Source organism: Molothrus aeneus, chromosome 1 (assembly GCF_037042795.1).
Source record: "Molothrus aeneus isolate 106 chromosome 1, BPBGC_Maene_1.0, whole genome shotgun sequence".
In the NCBI taxonomy this organism is placed as follows: Eukaryota; Metazoa; Chordata; class Aves; order Passeriformes; family Icteridae; genus Molothrus; species Molothrus aeneus.
Genome location: NC_089646.1, coordinates 55,088,967 through 55,100,502, shown reverse-complemented (window position 1 = coordinate 55,100,502; position 11,536 = coordinate 55,088,967). Strand labels below are relative to the sequence as shown.

At 49.3% G+C, this 11,536-nt stretch overlaps 1 long non-coding RNA gene across 1 annotated transcript; it reads right to left on the bottom strand.

Moving 5' to 3' along the window:
* Window positions 1-426: 426 nt before the first annotated feature.
* Window positions 427-8,868, bottom strand: LOC136561208 (uncharacterized). Its single transcript, XR_010784306.1, has 2 exons — window positions 8,394-8,868; window positions 427-1,815 (listed from the first exon to the last, which is right to left on the bottom strand). It is a non-coding gene; the product is annotated as an uncharacterized lncRNA (long non-coding RNA).
* Between the last annotated feature and the right edge of the window lie 2,668 nt (window positions 8,869-11,536).

The following is an 11,536-nucleotide window of genomic DNA, read 5'->3' as shown; positions in this document are numbered from 1 at the left end:
GGATTCTATTGTAGAGTTTTAATCCAGAGTTTTATTCCAGGATGATAGACCTCTGAATCTTGTAACAGCTCCCAACAGAATCCCGACCGCATGGTCCCGTCTCCTTTTAAGCCCAGGGACAGGGGGAGGGGAAGGGACAGCTGAGGCACCAACCAGGTGGGAGGAGGGGAAGGCTCAAGGGATAAAGACACTTGGACAGGCCAATGAGCCCAGACCTGAGGGGCATCTTTTGAACTTCTGCCAACCACACCACGACCCTGCTGGAATGTTAAGATTGATGGACAGCTCTCAGCAGGAGGGCAAAGGGGGAGGGGAAAGGAGAGGTTGGCACACCTGGGGAGGTTGGGATAGGTGAAACAGGAAATGGCATCACACTGCGACATCTCCCCCTAGTTTTGTTTAAAAAGAAGAGGACTAGGTTTGTGGTACAGAGTGCTTGCCAAACCATGGTTGGTAAATCAGTTCCTCCTCTACAGGAGGTTCAGTGCTTTCCACTGAGACTTCCATGTCATTCATTGGAGCACTAAGGGCTTCCAAATGGTAAACTTCAGGAGGGGAAGATGAGCTTGAAACTAACTTGAGAACCATGCGTTTGATTAGTCCAAAAACAAAACTAACAGCTACAATAATAATAACTAAAATAAATACTAAAATTACAGTTTTCAGAATAGATCCCAACCAGCCCGAGAGTCCCCAGCCTTTGAACAGTCCACTCAGCCAGTCATCGGTTTCTCGCTTGATGTTGCTCACCATGGTTTTCATCTTGTTGATTGTGCCATGGTTTCTGCTTTTGATGACAAGTTGAGGCAGTAGAGACCTTCAAATTCTTCACAGTGATGGTTGTGCAGAAGGAGCAGATAGTCTATGGCTGCCCTATTCTGAATGGTGGCTTGGCTGGTAATTTCCTCATCTGATAAGAGGTCACTCAGGGCAGTAGAAGTAAGGTTTGCCTGTTTTGCAACCCAACATTCCAATCGGCCTAATTCTCCCATGCTTTTTGCTGCCGAGATCCACAGCAGAAGGACTGTAATTGCGGTGGCTTTAGGTCTGGACCAGTGAACAATTTCCAAATTACAGTCAGGGTCTAATTGCCTTAGGTCTCTTTTTTTGGATAGCCAATGTATGTGTGTTGTTTTTTGTTTGCCAATGAATTAGGTTTGTTCGATTTGGGGTTAACAGGCTCAGCTTGCCAAAGGTACATGGACCTCTGAGCAGACGAGGAGGGAGACCTGCCCATGCTCTGTCTCCATATATTAAAAACATACCTTTTGGGAGTTCACGAGGCGTATAATCACCACCTGATGAGTGCATGACTAGGACTGAATTTTCACACCAGTTTTTGTCTCTGTAGTGTGGGTTGCTAGGGTCAGGATAGGTGTTTTGTTTAGCTTCCTGATACGGTAATCAGAAATTGAATTCAAAGTGAATGCAAAAGGTTGCATTCATGGAGCCTAAGAGATAGAATCTTGTGGCTCCCTTTTTGGCACTGGTAACTGCCAAAACAATAAAGGATTGTCAGCAGGATAGCGGCCAGGAGAAGGAGCGAGTAAGTTAACTTCATTTAAAGCATTCCACATTTCATTTTCAACTCTGAGGATTTAAAGGGAACTCCCACCAGGCAAGTTGACAGGGAGTCAGAGGCCATTGCTGTGGAGAGACAAATGTGATCTTGTCCAAGGGCTCTGGCCAAGGTGGTCCATACATTTGCTTTGGGCTGAGGGACTATCCAGGAGATCGCTGGAGAAATGATCTCAAGTAGGATGAGGAGCAGGCTTCATGTCATGGTGTCTCGAGACTGCACACGAACAGCGGGATCTAAACCAGTAAAAGGAAATTTAAGACAAACATATATTACAAACTATTCCAGATAGAAGGCTTAAATGGAATTTCCTCCAGAGAATGCGTGGGCGTTTCCTTCTCCAGGCAGTGTTAGCAACCTGGGGCGCTTCTGTCGATTTCTCTGAGACCTTGGGGACATAGGGCCTTACCTATTTGGAAGGAACCCATTTTAACCCAGAGGGGGTGGACACACAGGCATATCCACGTCCCCAAGTAATCAATTTGTAAGGTCCCACCGTCTTCCAAGTCTCAGGGTCCTTTACTAAAACCAGAGGCTTTTCTTTCATCAACGTATGACTGCTCCCCCCAAAGTGGCGGAGGATGGGTGGGTTCAGGCTGCCAAAAGAACAATTCAGAAAATTCATTGTGAACAGCACCCTGGACAACCGGATGTGGGGACGTTCCATCTTCAGAACCTGTTGTTGCTGGTCCAGGACTCTTAATATCACAGTGAGTCCTTTCTACTATGGCTTGACCTGTAGGGGAGTAGGGGATGCCAGTTTTGTGCTCTACTCCCTATTGCTGTGGGAAGCTCCCGAATTCCTTGGATTTGTAGGCAGGCCCATTATCAGCTTTCAACTCCTTGGGGATGCCCATGAAAGAAAAAGCCTGTAAGAGGTGCTTAATGGCATCAATAGATGATTCTCCTGTGTGGGCAGAAGCATAGACGTCTCCAGAAAAGGTATCTACGCTAATGTGAATGAATTTCTGCGGTCCAAATGACTGTATGTGTGTTACATCTGTTTGCCACAACTGTTCAACCCCCTAGGGTTTGCTCCTGTACTCACTGTAGGGAGTGCATGTTGTTGGCAATTTGGGCATGTGGCCACAATTGCTTTGGCCTGTTCTCAAGTGATGTGAAAACTGACGAACCAGGCCAGGTGCATTTTGGTGGAAAAGCTGGTGGCTGATTTTTGCCTGTTCAAAAACATTTGGGAGAGTGGCCATCACTGCAGGTGCAGCAAGAGCATCTGCCCTTCTGATGCCTTCGGCGATAAACCCTGGCAAGTCAGTGTGTGACCTGACATGCATCACATAAAATGGTTGCTCCCGGCGAGTGACTAACTTTACAAGTTTTGAGAGCAATTCGAAAAGTGCAATGTTAGACACTTCTTGCAGTATTGCTTGATCTGCCCTGGATACTACTCCTGCCACATATGCAGGATCTGTAAAAAGACTGAAAGGTTCTGAGAACCTTTCAAAAGCCCTAACAACTGCAGCCAATTCAGCAACTTGAGGTGAACCTTCCCCCTCATCAATGTCCGTCTCCCACTGCTGGGTTTGAGGATCCTTCCAAGTCATAACGGACTTGTGGGACCTCCTGGACGCATCTGCAAAGACAGTCAGAGCCTTTTTTAAAGGTCTCCTACTCTGAGCACTTCTCAATTTGAGAGTAAATTGAACATCTTGTTCGAACATTTTGTGGGCAGGCCGCTCTACAGAAATTTGTCCTGAGTAGGAATCCAGAGCAAACTGCAACACTTCATTTTCTTGAAACAATTGTTCCAATATTTGCATAGTATTTTGACCCGATTCTAACTCAATTGGAATGTGAATGCACTTAAAGTCACATCCTGCTAACTCCCTGATCCGGGTCCTTGCTTTCCGGATCAGTTCTGCTACCAGAGGCTTTGTCATTCTCTTGGACCTTTTGTGACAGAAGAAAACCCATTCTGTGATCAAGAGAGGGTCCCTCTGGTCCTGGCCCTTTTTAGGTGTGTCCTTTGCCTTAGGTGTTTGTTTTTCCTCCCACTGGAAAATGATTCCATGGAGGTGTGGCAACTTACCTAAGATGATAAATTTGAATGGCAGGTCAGGCTGACATCGGTTGGCCTGTCTTGTGGACATTGCAATCTGAACCTTTTCTAGAGCTTTCTGTGCCTCTGGGGTAATAGACCTAGGAGCACCTGGGTCCTCTCCCCCTTTCAATAAATTGAAAATAGGGTTAAGGTCTTTGTTAGTCAGACTGAGCCATGGCCATACCCAATTCAAAGACCCACACAACTTGTGGACATCCACAAGTGTCTTGATCTTTGGATTGATTTTTAGTTTTTGAGGAACAATGGTCCTATTTCCAATTTCTAAGCCCAAATATTTCCAAGGTGGCATCTCTTGAATTTTCTTTTCCTGGAGCTCGAACCCTGCAACAATCAATGCATCGATCGTTAGGTCAAGCGCATGTGTGAGTAAATCATCATTGGGGGCACACACAAGGATATCATCCATATAATGATAGATGGCTTTCTATGTGGCTGCACGCACTGGGGAAAGCAGGGAAGAGACATACCACTGGCAGATCACTGGCGAGACCTTAAGGCCCTGAGGAAGAACTGTCCAATGATACCTTTTCATAGGGGCTTCCATGTTGATGGTGGGGACCGAGAATGCGAAACATGGTGCATCGTCAGGGTGTAGGGGAATATGGAAAAAACAATCTTTTATATCAGTAACAGCTAATTTCCAACCCTGGGAAAGCATTGTTGGGGATGGCATACCAGGCTGGGGAGAGCCCATCTCTTAAATGACATCATTAATTTGTCGGAGGTCGTGGAGGAGCCGCCATCTCTTTTTGTCAGCTTTCTGAATGACAAACACTGGAGAGTTCAATGGGGACGTGGTCTCCACAGTGTGACCCTTTCTCAGTTGCTCTTCCACTAACTCCTCAAGCACCTTTATTTTTTGTTTACTGAGCGGCCACTGTTTCACCTCAACTGGTTTGTCTGTTTTCCACTTCAGTCTTTGGGTAGGGTGCTGTTGTTCAATGGCCACTGTACAAAAATGGTGTGGAGAGTCTGGAATATCAATTGTAACACCCCACTGGGCCATTAAATCTCTCCCTAACAAAGGTTCTGAATAATCTTACACAAATGGATGGATATTTGCCAATTGTCCGTTTGGTCCCTCGATTTGGATGATGCTTTTGGATTGTCTTGCCAATTGCAGGCCTCCTACACCTCGAACATGACCAGCAATGTTTTGCAAAGGCCAATGTGCTGGCCAGTCTTGTACTGGGATCACTGTGCAGCCTGCACTCATGTCTACAAGCATCTCAATGTGTTTTGACTCCCCACCCCCACTAACATTACACCATAACTTGGGTTTGTCTCTCCCAATAACTTGGACCCGGGCAACTATGGGCCCTTGTTTTTCGGTGCTTTCAGGCAAAAACGGCACAGGGATACCTTGTGCGACAATTTGCCCTTTGGGAAGAAACAGGGGTGGGTGGAAACAGTGCAGCCCAAGAACAAATTGCTCAGGACCTGGCGTTGTCATTCCTGGAGCAATTTCAATCTAATGTGGTGTGTGTTTGGTGTCCCCAATGACGATGTACTTACAACGAATTCGGTGCCAAGTGCCCTTCTGTTCTGGATTGACAAAGACAAAATGCCAGTCAGTGTCTTTCAGGTGGAGTGATTCTGTCAGCTGCAACCTGTAAGTTTCATTGACAGAAGACGTGGTTAACATAGGTTCACCTAAATCATAACAAAGGTTATTTTGTTTCACTTTCAACAGTGGACCAGCAGACATGGTCTTTGAAGCATCTGCTTCACTTACAGAAATAGTAATATTACCGGGCACTTGGTTTGTTTTGCTTCCCTTATTCCCTTGGCCTGCTCTTTTTGTGTCTGCATGCCTGGCAGGCCGGTGCTCCCCATTCAGTTTTTTTGTTGTTGTTGACCCCCTGGGAGTGCTTGTAATTCTCCTCCCGTGCCATTTCTAAACTCATCAAATTGCTTTTTCAGGTGGTACTGGCTACTCCAATGTCCAAGGTTATTGCAAAGCAGGCATGGCTTTGTGGGGTCAACCATTGCTAGTCTTTGCTGCTGCCCAGTGTGCTGCTGTGCTGAGGGAATGGGCGCGGGGCTGGCAACGGCGACACGCTGTGGTGGTCTTGGCAGCAGCCTTGGTCTGGTGTCTCCAGCAACACTCATCAGAGGCACAGACTAGAAGCATATCTTTTAGTGTAGGGGGAGGTTCTAGAGGGAGACTCAAAATTGCTCCTTGACACTGTTCATTTGCATTTGTAAATGCCATTTTCTCTAAAACCTCTTCCCTTGCATTCCCTTTTTAAACTTGTATTTCAATGGCTCTAGTTAACCTTTCTACAAATTTCAGAAAAGGCTCTGATGGTAGTTGCTTAATCTTACTGTAGGGCTCAAAAGGCCCCTCAGGTTGGAGGGAAAAGAATGCTTTTTCAGCTGCTTCCTTTACTTTCTCGAGTGTTTCTACAGGAATTGTGGTAGCTTGGATTGAGGGTGAAGACCATTGGCCTTCACCAGAGAGATGCTCAATGGTAATTGGCATGCCATTAGCATCTTTTGCTATGTTTGGATCAGCATGCAAGCCTGGGACAACCTCTTTTGACAGTTGTTCCTATGCTAATTCCCATAATTTGAATTCTGTAGAGGTCATGAGGCATGAGAAAAGCTGTTTTAAATCATGTGGGACTACTACAGTCCTACTCAATTCAGAATTTAAAAGGCCACGGAAATATGGACTGTGTGGGCCATACTCCCGGTGAGATTTACAGACCTCTTTAATTAATTGTCGTCCAAAAGAGCTCCAATTAGCAGTTGGGGCCGCTCCTCCTTGTGTTGCAGGACAGGAGCGAATGACAAAGTGGGACACTGTATTGGGTCTACAGCTTCCTGCCCTGTATCCTTTGAATTGGAAGCATTGAGATAATAGATACAGGTCTGGGGACATGCAGTGGGCGTGCTCCCTCCGTGGGAACCCAGGGAGGGGGTGGGGACACCTGGTGACATCACATCAGCCGACGCCCCCTGGGAGGAGTAGAGGGGCAGAGCTGAGGGTACTGCAGGAAAGGGGGGAGGAGGGAAGGTGTCACGAGGAACAGGAGGGGAGGGGGATGGGGAAGGAATTTTGGGATGCTTAAGGGGATCTTGGGAAGAAGACAACCAGGTATGGGATGGTGCCACGTGGCATCCTCCATCTTGTGTACCCCCTAGGAACTGGGGGCCATTTTGGGCATCAGTGCTCTCTGAAAAGCTAACACGTGCTCTGGGTTTCAGAGCAGGGGACACAGGGTTTTGGGAAATGTTCCATGCGGTCTGGCCAGGTCCTTGTGGACAAGGGAACTCAGGCATTTTAACGTGCTCAGGGAGTTGACTTCCCAGCACATGAGCAGAATTTGCTCTCTTTAAAATACCAAGTTTTAGGGTAAGAGGTTTAGGGCTGGAGGGGGAGAAACAGGGAGAGCAGAGGTACATGGCTTGATATTTGGCTTTTTCTCCAATTCCCTTTGTTTGAGCAACACTGTTCGAATTTGTAAACTCCAGAACACAAATTTAGCTCAAGATGTATTCCCAGACTGTCCCAAGGTTATCAATTCATGCCCTACTTTATCCCAAAATTGAATATTGTGGACTTCTTCAGGAGAAGTTTGTGGGAAGTGTAGAAAAAGCCAGCTTATAAACTGTTTCAATTTTCCTTTAGAGAACTTTACATTTGCACTGACTAAAATTCCAACAATATGATAATACATTCCTTTTTGTGCTGTGCTTAACTTCGAGCCCATTTCAGATGTAAATGGCCCAGAACAAAGTCCCGCCGACCGAATGCAAAGCTAAAATCAGCTATGGATTTCTAAAAAGACTACGGTTAAAAAGTGATAACAATCAGACAAAAGCTTTCACAATGCAGCTGTATATACTGCTTTTAAAACTGCCGCGGCAGCAGCAGTAGGGAATTGGGACCCGCCCCGCCGTGTGGAGAGACAGACAAAGCCTTCCCCACCCGAGAATGCAGCCCCCCCGCGCCACGTGTAGAGAGCAGCCCCCCCACACCAAGAGAGGTCCCCCACCAAACTGAGAGCCCAGCACACTGCGCTGCCGAGCCGGAGCGGGAGGGGCAGGCAGAGCTGTCCCGCTCCTCCGAGCCGGCACCGCCAATTCTAAAAACGGCAAAAACACGCTGCAGTGGGCTAAAGCTTTACAGGGTATCGCTTTCATTCCGCAGGGCTGCGCAGCCTAAAATGAAAGAGCAAAAAAGAACAAAACTCATGGCAGAGACGGAATTTGAGCTTCTACTCCCCCAAGGAGCAGAAATAGTCACCAAAATCGAAGCTGTTGCTGGCAAAGTCAGGCAGGCTAGTCTCTTCACTTGAATAGGACCCCTCGGGCAGGAGGGGCTCCCCTATTCTCCCCTGGAAAATTCGCTCACCAGAAAGGAGCTGCACTTTCCAGAAGCACCGAGCATTCCACAAAACTTCTTGTGGGATCAGTCCCAAAGTTTCTCTGGAGAGCTATGCATCCCCAGCTCTACCAGTGGATGCTAAACTGCCTTAAAGCTTTTCCAAGGTTCTGAGATTCCTTCTGGCACTGCAGGTTCATGCAGCCACACGTTTGGGCACCATTAATATATGGAATATTAATCCCAATATTTCCACGTGGGACGTGCCTGGCCTCGTCTAACCCTTGCTGCTGGGCCAAAGGCGGCAGCTGTGGGGTTTCACCTCACAGATACCTTTGGCCGGCTGGATGCTGCAGCTAGGCACTCGGAACAAATCCAGGCATAGTAGAAACTCAATTTACCTCTGGTGGAAAAGGTCCAGGCGATGGTGAAGAGAAACAGGAGAGGATTCTATTGTAGAGTTTTAATCCAGAGTTTTTATTCCAGGATGATAGACCTCTGAATCTTGTAACAGCTCCCAACAGAATCCCGACCGCATGGTCCCGTCTCCTTTTAAGCCCAGGGACAGGGGGAGGGGAAGGGACAGCTGAGGCACCAACCAGGTGGGAGGAGGGGAAGGCTCAAGGGATAAAGACACTTGGACAGGCCAATGAGCCCGGACCTGAGGGGCATCTTTTGAACTTCTGCCAATCACACCACGACCCTGCTGGAATGTTAAGATTGATGGACAGCTCTCAGCAGGAGGGCAAAGGGGGAGGGGAAAGGAGAGGTTGGCACACCTGGGGGTTGGGATAGGTGAAACAGGAAATGGCATCACACTGTGACAGACAATACCCGAGCTTGGTCCTCAGGCTTAGCCCACTCCCCCTCACCGCACAGATGTTCATAAGTAATGTTTTTATTTTCTAAATATTTGGCACCCTGAGGGGTTTGCTTAACTTCCTCCACGAGATCCCTGAGAGATCTCTTCCAGGAGCTTTCCCATAGATCAAACTCTGACTGGGTAAGCAGGCCCCGGAAAAGATCTACAATATCAGTAGGAACAAATTCAAGGGATGTTAATGTAGCTCTCATCATGCTTCTAAAATTTTCACTATTTCTCCCAATTTCTAGTTGACTTTTACATAACTCACGATTTGTCTGATATGAGAAAGGCTGGTAGGTTCTAGCCCTACCACTTGTGTATTGAACAGGGGCTACCAAGGGGATTACTTCTTCCTCCTGGTTTTGGACCCTAGGGTTTCCCCTTTCAGCCCCACCCCCGTGGGACCTGGCAGGGGGACCACCCCTTCCTCCAGCCCTACTCCCATGGGAACCAGGAAGGGGACCACCCCTTCCCCTGGTCCCACTGCCTTGGGAAGCAGGCCGGGAGGCACCCTTCACCCCACTCCCATGGGGACTGCTAGGGGGTACACCCCCTGACTCTGCCCCCCCCACCCCAGTGCCTTGGTAACTGGGAGGGGGGACATCCCCTCCCCCTGCCCCACCCCCATGGGAACCAGGTAGAGGCCCACCCCCCCAGCCCTCGGTTTCACCCTCTTGGGACGCAGGCAAGGGGGCCTGCGGAACAGGCAGGGGAGCGGGGCAACTGTGGGAACCAGGGGTGGGGTCACTGGATGATGTAACAGGGGGCGGGGACACAAAGGGAGGGGGAGGAGCATCCAAGGGAAGGAAGGGGTTGTGAGACTGGAAGGGGTTGGGGACAGGTGAGGGAAAGGGATTGTGGGGAGAAGAAGGGAAAGTGAAGGGCTGAAACATGTGGATGCCACCATTTTGGGCTTCGGCCATGTTGTCACAGCCATTTTGGGAATGGGGGGGTCAGAACAGGAAATCGGGTAACAGGAACTAGGTTAGAGGAGTGCAGGCAAGGTGCTCTGTCAGCCTGCGCACAACTGCCAGGGCCAGGGTACTGAGAGAGAGGTGGGAGGCCAGGGAAGCAGTGGCAGTGCCAGGTACCCTGTCACTGCCGGTCCGCCTTGCTCATCTTTCTCAGTTCAGGGGCAAAGGGTTTGGGAGGAGGGGTGGGAGAAGCCGCGGGAGGGGAAATTTGCTCTTGCTGTTCTTTCAAATCCGTCTTTCTGACTTCTTTCCGAATCACCAGAAGTACAGGAAAAAATTGAGACACTGTCCCATCTCCCTTTTCCGCTTTCGCTGTTAACAAGGCTCCAATTTTGTCCCAGGCAGAGACAGAGTTAACATTCTGCTGGGTAAACTGAGGGAGATGTAAAGATATCTAGTGCACAAACCGTTTCAAAACTGCTTTGGAAACCGTAACGTTTTCACTACTTAGGGCATCTAAAATTAGGGTATAAATGCTTCTCTGTGCCACAGAAAACTTAGCACCCATTCTGATGTTATTTGCTCTCTGCAGCACTTAATCTACCTTCCTTACAGCCAGCACAAACAAAAACTGAAAGCACTGAGTCCACAGCCAATCCGAGGAACAACCCGGGCAGCCTCCCCCACCTCGTCTCCAGGGGAGAGACGAACTGCTTGCGTACAAACCGTGTGGTTTTTAAAATGGCGGGTGCCAGCTGCCGGCTCTCCTGGACCACGTGGGCTGCCGCGCAGGTGCCCGGAGCTGCTCGTGCCGGTTCTCCTGGGTCCGCCGCTGCACGGGCATGACTGCTCACAGCAAAAATGCAAGCCACGGCTACTCTGCCACTGCAGTGAAAACTGCTCGTAGCACCAGCTTTATCGCGAAACCCGCCTGTGCGGTGGAATTGCGCTGCACGCAACGGTGCCACCATTCCTGGGAGCCGCGTGCCGTGGGAACACGACCGATGGAACCACGCAACCCCTGGAGCCATGCACAGGCGCCGCCAGAGCGCCACAGCCGCTCTGCCCACGCGGTTGTGCAAACCCTCCTTGGGACCGGACTTTCCCTGCACCAGGAGCTAACCCCCACCCTTTGGGGGCCCCCCTGGGGTCACACTACCACTCACGGGGAATACTCACCCTGCTTGGGGACCGGCTGGCTGGGAGAGCTGTAAAGAAGTCCTCATCCGGAATTGGTCCGCCTGGTGCACGGCGGGGTCCCGATCCCACCCTCTAAGCATTCTTGCCAACAAAAACGCGACGAAGAAGTCAGAGGAAGGTGAAAGTCCCAAAAGCTAATGCATTCCACTCGTGGAATTACCAGCTCCTTTGTGATTATCGTGGGAGATGACCACGTGGGGCATCACCTGCAGTAATCCGTGGCTCTCTGGGCTGTTATAGGAGTCCAAATCCGGCTAGCTCAGACTCTGGCCCACACGGACTTGCATAGACAGAAATAAAAGACAAGAAGCGCTCTTCTCCACGTGGGGACGAATATCCTGTTTATTGGCTTGGGACAGGACACTTCTAGTAGCAGCAACCACCCAGGTAGAAAAGAGGGCATGGTACCCTTGCAGTGGAGTTTTATACCCCAGAGATGGGGGCAGGGAAAGAGGACCGTGGCCAATGGGATTCCACTGGGGAGGGGTGAGGGGAGGGGTACCCATGGGACAGACGACCAGGTTTATAGAAAGGGGGGTGCATAGGGGAGAGACCATGTAATGAG